General features: G+C 49.1%; 1 pseudogene; it reads right to left on the reverse strand.

Annotated features, from left to right (window-relative positions):
- Positions 1-302: 302 nt before the first annotated feature.
- The window catches only part of LOC146209631 (uncharacterized), a 97,194-nt pseudogene continuing 80,906 nt past the window's right edge, over positions 303-16,590 (reverse strand).

A 16,590-nucleotide genomic window follows, 5' to 3' on the forward strand; every position in this document is an offset into this window, starting at 1 on the left:
AACTCGCCGTTACTTGAGGTAGGAGCCCGGTAAGTGCGAACACGTGCCCGACTCGAATGCGTCTAAGAACCAGCTTTCGGAACCAAAATTGCAGAAATAGGCCGGCGCCCAGCCTATGTCGAATTCGTCGAACCCATAGACAATTCGACAGGATGAGGTCGTATATTACCCCTCCGTGTAACCTGCAGTCGCAGCGGTCAGCATTAGAGACTGATATACCTTGTCCAAGTTTCCCTCAGCCAAAGCCTGACATAGTCATCACTACAAAATTGAAGCGCTCAAGGCAGAAAAGATGGAAACAGTCAGAAAACGCGGAGAAAGCCCCGATCGCTTCGGGGGTTGAACTCGACTCCACCACGCTTGCGTCCTCGCGGCTGCAAAAGTGAGGAAAGGAGCAGGACAGGTACAAACTTCGGGACAAAACACCCACCACCCCCCCCCCCCCTCCCACAGAAGCGTCCGACACGGGGTCCGCCAGCAGGCGTTTCAACTCGTCCGGATCAGAGCTGGCGTCCGTAGATACCAAAGGGAAGGTGGAGCCCGTAGGAGGTGCTGGGGGCCCTGCCCGCGCCTGATTTGAGAGCGCTCCGATCACTGCTTCTGCCGCCGGGCACAGCATCTCGAGCCGGCTTGTTTGAAGGAGGCGTAGGGCTGCCTGCTCCGCACTGTCCCTCTGGACGAGCCGTTGGCTAAGCCGCCGCCGCCTCTGCACGGCTCCTGTACATGCCCCGCCCTCGTGGACGAAGCGGCACACCAGCTGCGCACAGGCTCACCTGTTCCTATTCTGTGTAGTGGGCCGGGAGCTGGGTGTCCCGGTCATCCAAGGTAAGGCCTCGAAACGGCAGGGGCATCGACCGCGGGGCCTCCCTGCGGAGAGGCTTGGCCTGATCTCGCCCCCTAGACCTCGCGCAGTAGGAAACCGCCGCTCGTCGGCGACCGTGGTCTAAGTGGTGGTGTGCCGCACCATCTTACTCCGCTTGGACTGCGGCTCCTGGGCTCTGGGTGGGCCCCCAGATCTCTTGACGTGCCCTGCACCACGGGGGAGGGGGGGCGGAGTCTCCCCCAGTCCTTCTCCGGGCCGGTAGGCTGGCGACGGAGGGAACCGCGGACTCGTTCCAGTATGCCGGCACAGCCTCTGTTGCTCGCGGACCTAGCGGGCGCACATATCCGGTGTACCACGATGCTGTCTGAGGTGCATGCTGTGAGGGGCAGAGAATCGGTTAGACGAGAGCCACGGGTTTTACCTAGTCCTCACGTTCTAACGTCGGTTGCGAACAGTGCCATTACGTGCTCGCCTTCCCGGGGGAGAGATCACTGAATCGCCTTGAGCTTCCATCACTTCGCAGATATCGTCCTTGCGAAGGTGGTTAGCCTTCAAGTCAGTGACGTGCACTGGACCAGCGATTTCACCGCTCGTCAACAAATACAGCTGGTAGGTGAGCGGTTCCGTATATGCCTTAAGTTCGAAGGGTCCGACCCACTTGTGCTAGCGACGCCGCAAAACTGCGCGCTGCGTTACTAAGCGGGTGCGTTCTTTTCAGTACCAAGTCGCCCGTGTTGAAAACGACGTAACGACAACCTTTATTGCACTGATTCGCCTGCACTATGCGCGCGACATCGATGTTTTCACGAGCTGCGCGCTGCGCCGCCTCAAGGCGCTAGCGGAGCTTTACCGCATACTGCGTAACCGAAGGGGGTACGAGCCCCGCCGCGCCAAATAGATCGTTCTCTTACGAAAAAGCGATCTATTTCCCAAAAATCTAGTAGGCAGTGTAATACGCACCTACGTGCTCACGGTTGTTCTAGTGGCGAACGCCAAATCGAACAGCCGTGTGTCCATATCTCTGTGATGCTCGGTCTTCGCGACCAGCATACTCTTATCATTTCGATTCTCCTTCTAGGTTATGTTACTCTGAGCGCGGTAGGGACCCGTTTTTCTGTGGCGGATTTGAAGCGAACGACAGGAATCCGCAAAGACTTTGCTTGTGAAATACGAATCACTGTCTTTAATCAGGTCGGAAGGAAAACCGAAACGAGCGAATGTCTCCAACAGTTTCTCCCAAATCCGTTCCGACGCAAGCTTCCTAAGGGAGAATACCTCAACCCACTTGGAAAAGTGCTCCGTTATTACCAGGATATATTGGCTTCCGTGCGTGGACCGAGGTAGGGGTTACATGATATCGCAAGTGCTCAATTGCCACGGATAGTTGCTAACTATCGGCTCCAACATGCCAGCGGGCTTCCCTGCCCGAGGCTTGGCTATCTGGCAAACAGGAGATGTGCGTCTGTAACCTAGCACATCCTTTCTCATAACGTGGCCATGTCTTGACACGACATAACGTGTCGTAAGTCTTACTGCCGCTGTCATGGCCTATCAGTGCTGAGTCATGGAAGTACCGGAGGAATCGTTTCCGCAACTTCCTCGGGGCCAGGACTCAGAAGGGGGATTCCTCTCCTTGGCAGGCGAGCAGTCGCCGCCACCAGCTGCTGCGCTTTCACTCTCTCACAGCACAGCACGATACCTCTGTCCGCCTCCTTTCTTTCTTTAACTAAGCAGGGCATGATACTCGCGTCGGCCCTCTCCTCCTCTTCAATAGCAGCGACACCGCTTTCAGCAGTACTGAACTGCGCCTCTGATGCGCTTCCGCCAGCCGTCCATGGTGCGCCCGATAAAGCGTCGGCCACCTTATTCATGCTGCCCAGGCGGTAGTCAATGGCCTATGTGTAACGTAGCAAAGTCAGCGCCCATCTCGCGAGTTGCCTGCAGGGCTTTTTGCCTTTTTAACCATGAAAGTGCCTGGTGGTCTGTCTACAAGGTGAAAACCGATCCATCTAGGTACATGTCGAACTTTGACAATGCGAACATTATCGCCAGGCATTCCTTTTTGGTCACGAAGTAATTCCTCTCTGCCGATGTGAGCGTGCGGCTAGCGAACGCGACGGTGTGTAGTTTGCCCTCGTATTCCTTCAACAAATCTGCTTCATAACTGGCATCACTAGCATTTGTCTGCAAGGCAAACTGCTTGTTCAGGTCGGGGAGGAGCAAACTAGCGGTATTCGCTATCTCGCGAGCCAAGACAACAAATACGTCGCTCTGTTCCTTGCCCCAGACGCACTTCGAGCCTTTACGCAACAGCAGGTTCAACGGCCTGGGAGCTCCGAACAACGAAGTATGAATTGCCTGCAGAAAGTAACAATTCCCAAAAACCTCTGCAAGCTTGTCACATCCATCGGGCAGGGGTAGTTTAGAACTGCCTGAAGTTTGTCATCGTTCTGTCTCAAAGTGCCATCATCAAAAACAAAGCCCAAGAGGTTCACTCTCTTTGATGGCAACTGCACTTTATTTGGATTGATCGGACCCCCAGGCCTCATTCTTTCAAGAACGGAATTTAGGTGAATGAGGTGCTTTTCGAATGGTTGTGAGAATACCACGACGTCATCGAGGTAAGCCATTGCGTAGTTTAACCTTGTATCATGCAGCACAATTTTCATCAATCGCATGAACGTGCTCGGGGCATTAGAAAAACCAAACGGGAGTTGAGTAAATTCGAAGAGCATCTGGAATTTTCATGCGCTCGCGGTACCGCATGCGTTCCTCCCGAAGCAATACATGTAGGACTGCTACCCGATATTATCTTCTCCAAATGCGTCATGGTGCCTACACTACCTGGCTCTTCATTCTGATTGCGCGCTCGATCTCACTTCAACGCCATGCCTTACAACCAAGGCCAATCGCAATCGCAGTCAGCGAGGTCTGTTGCGGGCGCTAGTTTGTCGGCATAGTGGTGGAGGTCAGGTGCGTTGGCTGGCGTCGAAATTATAAATATTCGGGTCGACCTGCCCACCGACTCCCTCTGCGTATGTTGCAGGGTGCGTAGCTGGTTTGGTTGGTTTGGTTTGTGGGGCTTAACGTCCCAAAGCAACTCACGCTATTAGAGGCGCCGTAGTGAACTCCGGAAAGTTTGACCACCTGGGGTTTTTTAATCTGCACTGACATCGCACAGCACACGGGCGTCTAGCTTTTCGCCTCCATCGAAAAGCAGCCGCCGAGGCCGGGAGTTGATCCCGTGTCCTTGGGAACAATATTCGAGCGCCGTAACCACTTTGCCACCTCGGCAGCGTAGAAGGGTGCGTAGCGGCAAACTTCTCCGCATTCGAAGTAACACATTCGCAGTGTTGACCGGCTATAGGGGCCACGCCTGATCGTTCGTTGTCCGATAGCTTGCAACGTGCTTAAGTTCAGTTGCTACGCAGTTTAATTACATAAGCTCACAAAAGGAAAGGTACAGCTCACAACGGCAATATAACAAAGGTGTGATGCAAGTATCAACAGAAAAAGGACGCAGGCAACTATAACCTAAAGCTAGAAACAACAAAGAGATGACTCTGCCCCACCGGGGTGGCACAGTGGTTACCGCGCTCGACTATTGTTCCCAAGACTGCAGGATCGAATCCTGGCCTCAGGGGCCGCTTTTCACTGGAGGAGACAAGTAGGGCGCCCGTGTGCTGTACGATGTCAGCGCACGATAAAGAACCCCAGGTAGTCGAAATTTCCAGACTCCTGTACGGCGTCTCTCATAGCCTGAGTCGCTTTGGGACGTTAAACATCACAAACCACCATCAGATGACTCTGGCTGAAAATTTACATTCGGGAATGACTACAACACCAAAAAGCGAAATGAGAAGCAAGGAAGAACGAAGAAATAAAAAAAATTGAAAAGAGTGGCGGAAAACGGTGGCCTAATTGGGGCGGTCTGCAAAATTCCGGTCGCATGGAGCATGGTTGGGCTGTTGATGTGATGTTGTGGACTCAGGCAGTCTGGGCCGACGCGTCCTCGGGGATGCCGCCACTGCGCTCACTGCGACACACCTCCGCCTAAGCTCGCTGCTTGACCCTGGCTGACCCTCGTACGCCTGGTCGACCTCACACACTTGTTCGCACGCATCAACTTCTCCAAGCGCACTGGCGCGTGTTTCCATCACCGTCTCTAGCTATAACCTGATGCTGGAGTCCAGCGAACGCAAATACATGCTCAACTCGAACACTTCCAAGAAACCAAAGAAACCAAATGCCAAATTCACCGAACCCATGGACAGCCCGAAAGAACAGACGTTATATTAACTCTCTATGTAACCGGCAGTCACAGCCATCCGCGTTCGAGATCAGGAGGCAGTGTACTAGTTTCCCTCTCCCAAGGCCAGACCAAGTCGTCAATATAAGAAGGCGCTCAAGGCAGAACAGAAAGAACGGGCAAGGAACGCGCGGAAGCCCGATTCCCAACGATGGGTCGAACTCGGCGCCACTAGGCTTAGGTCCCCGCTGCCCCAAAGGTGAAGAAAGGAACAAGGCAGGCACGAACTTTGTGACACCGCCCTCCAGTTATATGTCCTGTCATTCATTCTGGATTTCGACTAGAATTCTATTAAGAGGGGTAATTCCTGTATCCTACTCTGCGCGCTTTCCACCCGTCCCTAGCTCCATAGGTGACTGCGTGACTTATGATGATGCGACGATTGTTTATTCCCTCTTGAGCGATACTGGAAAGCTGCTATTCCCAGTTGGAAATTGTAATAAAACACAATTGTTGTGGCGATAACAGGAAATATTGCGTTGATATGCTCTGTAGATTTGGCAGTCGGCCCAGGTGTTCTTGCGATCACAATTGGCACATACGGACAGGTGCGTACCCACACACAAACAAGTATGAGTGGGTGGACCTACGAACAAGAATGAACAGTATCGGGAGAATATACAAGGGAAGATGTGAATGTAGCTGCATCATTATTGCAAAACATTACAAAATACGAAATGGTTTTCTAGGGGAGTGAAGCTTACGAGGAATATCTGTTGGGACCCTGTGCCCCTGTGATAGATCCGCTGGAACGTTCAACCAAATTTCCGTTCATTTTAATGCAGGCAGTGCCGAGCCAAGTGATGCATGCCAGCTGCACTGGTTTTGTGGTGGCGCGCTTCTCGACATCGAAGCAGACACTTCATTCCACTTCCTGTATATAGGATCCTTCGCTCTGGAGCCAAATTGATTGTCTACATATTGGAAAGGCCAGTGTTTCCAGAGGTATGGATCATCCATCATTGGCAATATTGTTACGGGCGGGGAATAAGCGGCCTGTGGAGGTATGGATCAGCCATCACTGCCAATATTGTTACGTGCTGGGAAGAAGCGGCAGTAGCATAGCTGAAGCACTCGTGCTAGGCCCTTCGCGATTAATTATTGAATATCACAGTTATCAGGCTTCTCTTTCTGTTTTCCTGTGTTCATCGGATTGCTGCTCCATAACATATCAGTTGGAGGTGTGGGGTACGTCATCATCATTCGTCATCCTGACCCGGAGCTTCGGGCCGCGGTTGAGGCTGATGAATTCCAGGTGCGCGTCTCTGCATGCCGCCGCCACCGGCCCGTTTGCTTCTAGTATTGTGAACACGGTCCCCTTTTTATACGCATACCGCGTGTGGGGAAACCATCTGGACCATTGGCGCCGGCTTCGCGGGCTCTTTTAGCCCGTGGGTCATTCATAGGGAAAGGCTCAGTGGAACGCGCTGCCGAGTGACCGCCTGTTTGGCACCCTTCGTTCTGGCCGGTAACGAGCACCCAAATGACCCTTAAGCCTTTATTTACACTGTGATTTTGAGCAGTGCAAAAGGCAGTCTCGTTTATCGTCTCCGCTGATGCGATAAAGAGCGCCTGAAGAAGCCCTCAGGATTTACCCCGGGCATTGCTCTCAGAGCGGGCAAGCCGGAAGCTCGTCTTTAATCCGGCGCCGGGCCTTCAGCATGGTGGCTAGTGTGATCTTTCCTTTTCCATGTCGTTGCGCGTAGCAGTAAACACGGGTGGCGCGGGGCAATGCACTACGAAAAGGATTTAACCAGCAGCGGCAGCGTGAATGGGGCGGCGGTCTGCGGGAGACAAGTGGGAAAAAAAGACTCCCGGCAGGAGAGGGTTCGACACCCTTACCGGAGAAAGAGTTTCGCCGTGCTTTTTGTTTGTTGTAACTTGTTTTGCTAGTGGGGCCCTTGGTTAGAGGCTAAGGCCAACCCATGGGGCTGTGCCCATCTAGCATAGGTTCTTATTGGAGAGTTGATGTGTGAGGCTGGCTTCTGAAAATGACCACTTCTATTTCTCTGTTTTGTGAAGGTGTAAAACGGGAAGTGATCCAAGAGAGTTCAGCCCTGTCTGAGCTGAGGCTCTATGCGTAGGTATGTAACGCGGCTGTTCTGCTTAGGCTCTAACCAGATTGGTCGAAGATTAAAGCAGTGCAGAGTGTCCTTTTTGTAAATTCATTTAAACTTCCAGATTTTACTCTCTGTATATATATGTCATGCTGTAAATATATGCTCTACCATCATCACCTTTAAGTACACCTCCTGGTCTTCTCTACGCCGAACTACATGACAGGAAGAGTTTAAAGAACCTTCCGAAGAGAAACGAACAACATAAATTAAATTCTGTCGGCATACTGGCGCAGCTCGACATCGCATCGGCACAAACATCGCACCTGCAACCACACGCCATTCAATACGGGCAGCGAGGAACCGTCAAGGGACGACTCTGCCTCGGCAGCCACCGACGCTGTTGGAGTGGACGCATCATCCGGGCATTGGGCGGCAGGCAGCAAAATATCTGTGCCGGGTGAGTGGGATTTCTTGCGTTTGTTGAAGGTCGCATGGTGGTTGGTTTGTGGCGCTTATAGTTGGGACTCGGAGAATGCTAGCCGCTAAAGAATGCTAATCTAATCTTGAGAGTGAATCGAGGTCCACTCCTCAACAGGAGCAGCAATCGCTAGAGGGCGGAGTAGAAATAGTTACTGATAAGAGTGAGGTAATGACTATGGAGGGTGATTACAATGTGGAGAGCAGGTTACAAGCCGGCGACCAGAGACCGACATTGTCACTAGAGGCGACAGCAGCCGATACAGAGAGGATCGCTTTTCGCCGTATGGAATTACAGGTGAAAATGGAGCTTCAATTGCATAAAATTGAATCCCGAGATTGACTCGCCTGAAAGAAGATGGAGCTTGGGCTTTCGAATGGTCGACTGTCACCGCTTCAGTCAGGACGAAGCGATTAGCGAGGTATAGGCCGAGATGCAATAACACAATATGCGAAAGTCCTTAATGGCTACAAAATGTCATGTGATGATACTGATGTGCCACTTTGGTTTGATGAGGTGGAGAAGTTGTTCGCTACATTCAGTGTGCCGTGCAGTAACAGAGTGCACTTAATTATGCCGGCACTGATAGTGCGAGTCCGGTACTTGCTTCGTAACCTCGATGGAGCGGAACATACGGACAATAAAGCCATAAAAGCAGCGGTTCTAAGTGAACTAAAGCTTACCCCGACTGAGTGCCTTGAAAGATTTGAAAAAGCTGTGAAAAGGAAGGAGGAGGCATGGGCTCAGTTTGTATGAAGCGTGAAAACGTACCTAGCATACTACATCCAGTCTATAGAGGTGGACGCAAAAGAGGCGCTGACTGATCTCATGGGGATCGCATTAAGGCAGGTCTCAGCGCAGAGGGCATTGAATATGTGCGCCTTCGTGAAGGAAAGACTTGGCTGAAGCCTAAGGAGCTATCAAACTCTACAAATCTTTGAGCAGGTAAAAGGTAAAGGCCGGGCTACAAAGCAGGTTACGGTGCCAGTGCAGCAAGTGAGCCAAAAACAGAATATTGCTAAAAATCCCACAATACAATGCAACCTATGCCATGGGCAGTGGAACATTGCTAGGAATTGCCAGCAAGCAACGGGAAATGAACCGCACCTGAAACAAGAAAATGGGCATGGGCAGAGGGTGCAGAAGGTCACGCTAGTCGATCAGGCAGAGCTAAAAGAATCAGTGGTTAACCAAATTACGGGTTTAACTGCTAGAGTTGAAGTGCCGATCCAAAGTTCAAGAGCACCCTCACGAAAACTTCAGTTTCTAGACTTGGTGTGTGGAGACATTTGCACAGAGGCAGTTCTTGATACAGGTAGTGAAATAACCGTACTACAAGAGAGCATACTACCGCAGGAGCTGACGCAACCATCAGGGACAGTAAAGCTAATGTCGGCATTCGGCAGGTCAATTCAGGCGAAGTTGGCGACGATCCCTATAAAAATATCTAAGCAAGGAACAGTTGCATATAAAGAAATAGGCATAGTATGTGCCCTCACTAATGAGCTGACTGATGGGGCGAACTGTGTGCTGTCGTTAGAGGGCTGCAACTGCTAAATGCGACTAGAGGGGCGGCGCGCAGAAATTCGAGAACTGAAGTCAGTGGTCTGCCGGTTACGGTTGCAAACGCAGGAAATCAGAATTCTGAGGCACTGACATGCGAAGTAGGTGAGGCACTGAACGTCGACAATCCAAGAGAGCAAGCTGGCTCATCTCAGTGAGAGAGAAGATGCAGTTTCGTTGTCTAGCCAGCGTGAAATATTTCAGGCAGTGCAGGTTGCCGATGAGAGTTTGAGAAATGCATGGGAGAATGTGCCTGAGCGTGCTGAAATAGCTGTACCACTGACAGCTCAAAGAAACCGAGGAGTCTCAAGCTTGATTCCAAAATCGGATAATGCGCCCTGAGTATTAGAACAGCCGAAGAACTCGCTCGGCGGAGCACTGGCTTTGAGCATTCCGCAACCTCCCGAGTCATACTGGCTGCTCACTGACGCATCAGCAACTGCAGCTGGGGCTTGGTTGGCACAGGTGACAGAAAAAGGCAATGAGAGGCCTATAGCGTTCGCAAGTCATCGCTTCAACACGACTCAAGCATGGTGGTCGACCAGAGAAAGCGAGGCGTTCGCTATTATTTGCGCTCTAAACAAACCCGATTATTGGCTCTATGGCGCTGATGCCAATGTTGTCTTGACAACCGCCTGACGACATGCACTCCACACGGGACAAAAATGTGGGCGCTGGCACTCCAGCGTTGCAACATAACGGTGAAACACCGAAGAGGCATCTGGAATGGAAAAGCAGAAGCGCTAGCTTGACCTGCGAATCAGAACTAGTGATGCCGCCATGCCACCTAGACATGCATGAATGTTCCCACTCAGCCGACGCTGTGTGCGGCTATGTGTATGATATATCGGACGCTTTGAAGACAGTTCTTGCTGATATTCAGCTGATGTTCGTGAGTGCTGTGTGCTCGGACTTGTGAGCCGCGATAAACAATAAGACTTCGTGTGTACGCCTGTGTATATGAAATTGGACTCCTTGCAGAGTGACATTACAGACCGGTTAGCAGCTCTGCACCAACAGCATGCACCGGTGTTGCACCGATTTCTTTATTTCTCTATGTGCTTTTCTCTGTGTATCGTGGTGACCTATAAACATTGGCGTCGCAGCAGAAATGACAGTGCTGCCGCAAAGGTAATGCGGCCCTTGTGAAGTATCTAGTATGAACGAGCTGATAGCAAGCTCAGTTATACTCTTAGAATGGGCGTGTGGGGCCACGCTTGAGGCTGATTACTTCCAGGTGGGCGTCTCTGTCTGCCGCCGCCACACGCCTGTTTGCTTCTTGTACTGTGGACACGGTCCCCCTTCTACACGCGAACCACGTGTGGGGAAGGCCGACGGGATCGTCGGCGCCGGCTTTGCGGGACCCTTTTAGCCCGAGGGTCATTATAGGGAGAGGCGCAGCGGAACGTGCTGTCGGGTGGTCGCCTGTATGACGCCCTTCGTTCTGGCCGGTAACGAGCACCCAAATGACCCTTTAAACCTTTTTTTTTACACTGTGATTTTGAGCAGTGAAAAAGGCAGTCTCGTTTATCTTGTCTACTGATGTGGCAAAGAGCGCTTGAAGGAGCACTCAGGATTTTACTCTGGCATTGGTCTCACAGCGGGCAAGCCGGAAGCTCCTCTTCAATCCGCCGCACAGCCTTCAGCATGGCGGCTGGAGTGATGTTTCCTTTTTCATGTCGTTGCTCGTAGCAGTAAGCACGGGTGACGCGGGGCAATGCTCTGAGGAAAGAATTCAACCAGCAGCGGCAGCGTGGATGGGGCGATGGTGTGCGGGAGACAAGCGGGAAGAAAGTCTCCCGACAGGAGAGGGTTCGACACCGTCACCAGAGAAAGAGTTTCACCGTGATTTTTGTTTGTTGTAATTTGTATTGCTAGGGGGCCCTTGGTTCGAGGGTAAGGCCAACCCACGGAGCGGTGCCCATCTAGCATATTTCCTTATTGGACATACGATGTGTGGGGCTGGCCTCTGAAAATGACCGCCCCTATTTCTCTGTTTTGTGAAGGTGTAAAATGAGACGTGATACAAGAGAGTTCATGTCCAGTCTGAGCTGGGGCTCCATGCGTGGGCATGTAACGTGGCTGTTCTGCTTAGGCTCTAACCAGTTAGGTTAGCGCAGTTAGCGCAGAGTGTCTTTTTTGTAAATTCATTTCAACTCCCAGTTTTTACTCCCTGTATATATGACATGCTGTAAATATATGCTCTACCATCATCACTTTCAACTACGCTTCCTGGTCTTCTCCACGCTGAACTACATGACAGGGAGGGTTTAAAGAACCTTCCGAAGAGGAACGAACAACATAAATTCTACTGGCATCCTGTGTCTGCTTGAGCCGTCAGCAGCGGGTTCCCTTGAGCGCATCGAGTGGCTGTTCTCAGACTTGAAAGACCCGACGCGACGTCACAATTAACAACAATACATATATTAGAGTACAGCAACCCACCGGTACGAATTTGCGTGTCCCCCGTCACGACCACAAGACCCAACGAAAGAGAGATCAAATGATTCCACCGACCCTAGCCGCCAACCACACGACCATAGACACTACGAGAGACCCGGCTAACATGATGACTCCAGACGCTGAACAGAAGGTCCCATTGACCCAAAACGACACCACATATAAGGGCATCCTTTACCCATGCCATGCGATGCGTGCCTTGTTTCGGCTATTGGCCCTTTACGACCTCTGGCCCGAATGAGTGCTGGGCCAAAATTCATCGGGGAATCATCATGGCGACAAGCAGTTGTATTCCTCCTGCTCTTCATCCTGTCACGCCCATCGCCGTGCTATGAATCTCATTGATATCGACCAACTTGCTCTTCCATAATCGGGATGATCACTCGGTGGCCCTGAGGAATGTTACGGATGTGGAAGAAGCGGGCAGGAGCACTCGCAGTTGACCCGCCGCTATTCATCTCACATTCATCGGCCATATTCTCTCTGCTCTCCTGTGTTCAACGACTTTCCACTCTGTAACAATATTGCCATCGATAGCAATGTTCGACCACAAAAACACATTGTCTTCGTTTTACGTGACGCGTACTTGACTCGTTCTATTGAAAACCCTTCGTCGTACTCCGGTTTGAAATGAATCTTTGAAGAATGCGTCATAGTCTTGCTGAAGAAAAGCTATCTGTGGCACTTTTATGCTACGGCCATCGGATTTCAAAACCGTAACGTCTCTTAAAGGATACATGGGTTCTCTGCGTACAAGTGCGTCATGAAATTGTGCGTGTACTTTATAGACTAGTGAAAAAAAGGCCGGAAAAGGCTCTTTTGTAACGAATGCATATGATACATTTGTATGGGTTTTTGACTGGGGGTAGCAGCAAGTGTAATATTGCTGAAGTGAGGTATTACTGAGTAGTGATTTGTAATTTGTTAATGAAACCAGCGTGGCCTAGATGCAGGATTATAAGCAAAAATTCGATTTTTGATGTTTAGTTATTTATTCATATGTTAACCCCTTTTTGACAGGACAGGACACAGAAGAAACGAACAACACGGGCGCTCGTGTTGTTAGTTTCTTGTGTCCTGTCTTGCTCTGCGCTACAATCTCGCTATGTTCGAGCACCAACAAGCCAGAAAACCACTCTTTTGTCGGCACAAAGTGGTAGGTAACGTTCATAGCAGAAGAGACACGTTGTATCGAGGGGAACATGAGTTCACAGTACAGCTAATAAAACACTTACATAAACAAATTTTCCTTCGCGAATAGTTCTTGCCAACTCACGTTCTGGTATGGATTAATAATACACGAAAAATACAGGAAAGAATAAAACCATAAGAGGCCAAGAAATAAAACAAAAACTTCAAAATGGAGTCCCAGTGTTGTCGACCAGACTGCCCATAAGATTACAGTGCATTTGAGAGAGAAAACAAAAACACGTACCTTGCAGATTGCTGTTTTGTAATTTTATGTAATAATTTAATAACGCCATAGTGGATCGTTCGAATTGGTTCGGTGTATTAATTTGTATGTCTCGTGGTAGAGAATTCCAGTGTTGAATTCTTCTTGGAAATAAAGAGAACATAAACGTATCCGTCCTTATCCATAGAGGAATTAATATGCAAGGTGAGTTCCACGTACTGGACGCGATGATCATTTTTAATCAAAATTAAAAATGTGGTTTGTTAAGTAAATTTTAAGCTGGCTATTTGTCTTTGTTGTGAATGTTGGCTCAAAAGATTCTGTGACAGCCTGTTAATCGATATTTTGATCGTACAAACCTTGCGGCATCTCTCGGAACCTTTTCAATTTTATCTATTTGGATTTGTTTCAAAGGATCCCATGTAACAAATGCGTACTCAAGTTAGAGGCGCACTAGCATTACATAGGTCGCAAGTTTGGCATTTGTAGGCGCAAGTCGAAGTTTCCGCTTCGAATACCAAAGTTATCGCTCAGTTGACGCGCAGATATTGCTCACATGCAGTTTCGATTTCAGATCTTGAAATAAAGCTCAGTTCAGTTCAGTCGTTCAGTCATGCCCGACTCTTCGTGACCCTATGGACCATATCACGCCTTGCTTTTCGGTCTCTCACTATCTTCCAAACATCACATAACTTCATATGTAGCGCCTCGAGGATGCCATCTAACAATCGCGTTCGCTGCTTACCCCTTCTCCGGTGACCCTCAACGTTTCCCAACATCAAATCGTTTTCCAGCGACTCCTCTCTTGTCATCAGATGACCAAAGTATCAAATAAAGCTAGTCAAGCCCAAATATTTGAAATGCCTGATCCGTGCTATAGGTTTACCATATAGTTCATAATAAAAACGTAAAATATGTCAGTGTCCCGAGTAAGGCATGCAAAAGCTGCTTTATCATGCTTTATTTTCATTTTCTATCTGCTACATCATTCTTGTACAGGTGCAAGCCCCCATTCAAAAAGGTCTGATCCTCCCGACCTGAAACAACTTAGTAAATGAGACTATCGTCTGCAAATAAACGAACCACGATTTTGCTTGCAAACATTGAGAAATATCATTAATAATACATAAAAATAGCACTGGACCCAGAACGAATTCCTAGGGGATTTGAGAAGTTACTATACATATCTCAGATTTTACGAGCCGTACTTCAACACACTGCGTTCCGTCAAGTAAAACTGTATCCACAAAATAATTTTCTTTGTATCACCAAGGTAAGCCATTTTTGTGAACAGCTACGAATGCTCAACCAGGTCAAATTTTTCGGCAAATTCATGTCATCGATTTGGCATTTATTACCAATAGCATATGCCAAATCACGAACAGTTTCAGTAGGTTGTTTTATGGTTCAGCAGCTTTGTCTGAAGCCATGCTGATTTGGATTGAAAGCATTGGAATTCTCAAAGTAACGAAACATGCTTTTTGACAAGATGTGCTCCAGTATTGTATAGCACGTGCAAGTTATTGAATCAGGTCTGTAATTTCCAACATTGGGCTTGCTCCCAGATTTACATATATGAAGCGCTCTTGCTCTTAAACAGTCATCAGTATGTATGCATGTATGTATGTATGTATGTATGTATGTATGTATGTATGTATGTATGTATGTATGTATGTATATATGTATGTATGTATGTATGTATGTATGTATGTATGTATGTATGTATGTATGTATGTATGTATGTATGTATGTATGTATGTATGTATGTATGTATGTATGTATGTATGTATGTATGTATGTGTGTGTGTGTGTATGTGTGTGTGTGTGTGTGTGTGTGTGTGTGTGTGTGTGTGTGTGTGTGTGTGTGTGTGTGTGTGTGTGTGTGTGTATGTGTGTGTGTGTGTGTGTATGTGTGTGTGTGTATATGTGTGTATGTGTATATGTGTATGTGTGTGTGTGTGTGTGTGTGTGTATGTGTGTATGTGTGTATGTGTGTATGTGCATGCGTGTGTGTATGTGTATGCGTGTGTGTATGTGTATGCGTGTGTGTATGCATGTATGTATCATGTATGTATCATGTATGTATGTATATATCATGTATGTATGTATGTATCATGTATGTATGTATGTATCATGTATGTATGTATGTATCTATGTATGTATCAACAGCCTTTGTCAAATGTTTAGAGCCCGGAGGGTTTGCTTTTAGCCGTATATTATCGCTTCTTTAACAATCGTGGAAGTTCTAGCCATTGCACACTTTTGACAAAGGGTGTACGTATTGTAGTGAACTACGAGTGGATATCACGAAGATGAGGATGAGAACGACGAAGTGCTGCAGTGCTGCGCGAGCTCGTTTGTGTGCCTGGACGGGCTGTGCTCTTGCCGCGAACGCCGCAACGGATTCGCAGAAGTACTGGCGTGCCGGCCGTGCCGGCCGGCGTGCCGGCGTGCACAAGAATGTGTACCCGGTGCCCGAATGGGTATCAAGAATTGAGTCCCTTATGCACATGAAGAGTTTTTAGCCCCTTTACATCAGTCAAGGTTTGGCTGGAAGTTTTAGCCCATACCGACGCTATGTAAATTATTCTCTAGTGTTCTTTCACTTTTGTTGTGTAGCGATGTATGTCTAAGCAGGCAATAAAAAAAAAAACGGGCTGTGCTCTTGTGCTGTTCGCCGTGCAGATAACAGAGGTCTATATCCCCTGTTGAACCCTCAGTAAAACATCTTTCACTGGTGGAGATGAGGATTTCCTGCCGCTTTGGAGCTCGGCAGCCGCACAGTCCCGAGAACAGCTATGAGCGACGCTGCCACCCCCAGTTTAACCGGATCTACGGCCCCAGTCTTCTGCGCTGGAGCCTTGCGCGAACGGGATCCTCCTATTTTCAGCGGAACCGGCGACCCCAACGTGGAAGACTGTCTTTCCTCATATGAGCGGGTCAGTACTCACAACAAATGGGAAGACATCCAAAAATTCAATAATATCATATTCTACTCAAAGGACGTTGCCAACCTGTGGTTCCGTAACCATGAGGCCGATGTCACATCTTGGTCTGCTTTCAAGACTAGTTTTACCGATTTCTTCGGCCGGCCTGCAGTACGCAAGCTGCGCGCTGAGCAACGCCTGCGCGGCCATGCACAGCTACCCAGCGAGTATTTTACAAGCTATATTGAAGATGTTGTACACCTGTGCAAGTGCGTCAACGCTTCAATGACAGAAAGCGCCAAGATTGATCACATTTTACAAGGAATTGATGATGACGCTTTTCAGATGCTTCTGGGCAGAAGCCCAGCAACCGTCATCGACAATTTCAATGTATGCCAAAATTTTGATGATGAATTACGCAAGCGCCGTCAAATAACTCGTTCTTCGTTCTCACACTCGGAGCCTCTTGCAACTTTGACACCTGACGCAGAGCAGTCGTCCTTGCTGCCACAAATACAGTTTTTTGTTCGAGAAAGTGCCCGTCAACTATCCTTCG

The sequence above is a fragment of the Amblyomma maculatum genome, chromosome 1 (genome assembly GCF_055883805.1).
Source record: "Amblyomma maculatum isolate TAMU_Amacu chromosome 1, ASM5588380v1, whole genome shotgun sequence".
In the NCBI taxonomy this organism is placed as follows: domain Eukaryota; kingdom Metazoa; phylum Arthropoda; class Arachnida; order Ixodida; family Ixodidae; genus Amblyomma; species Amblyomma maculatum.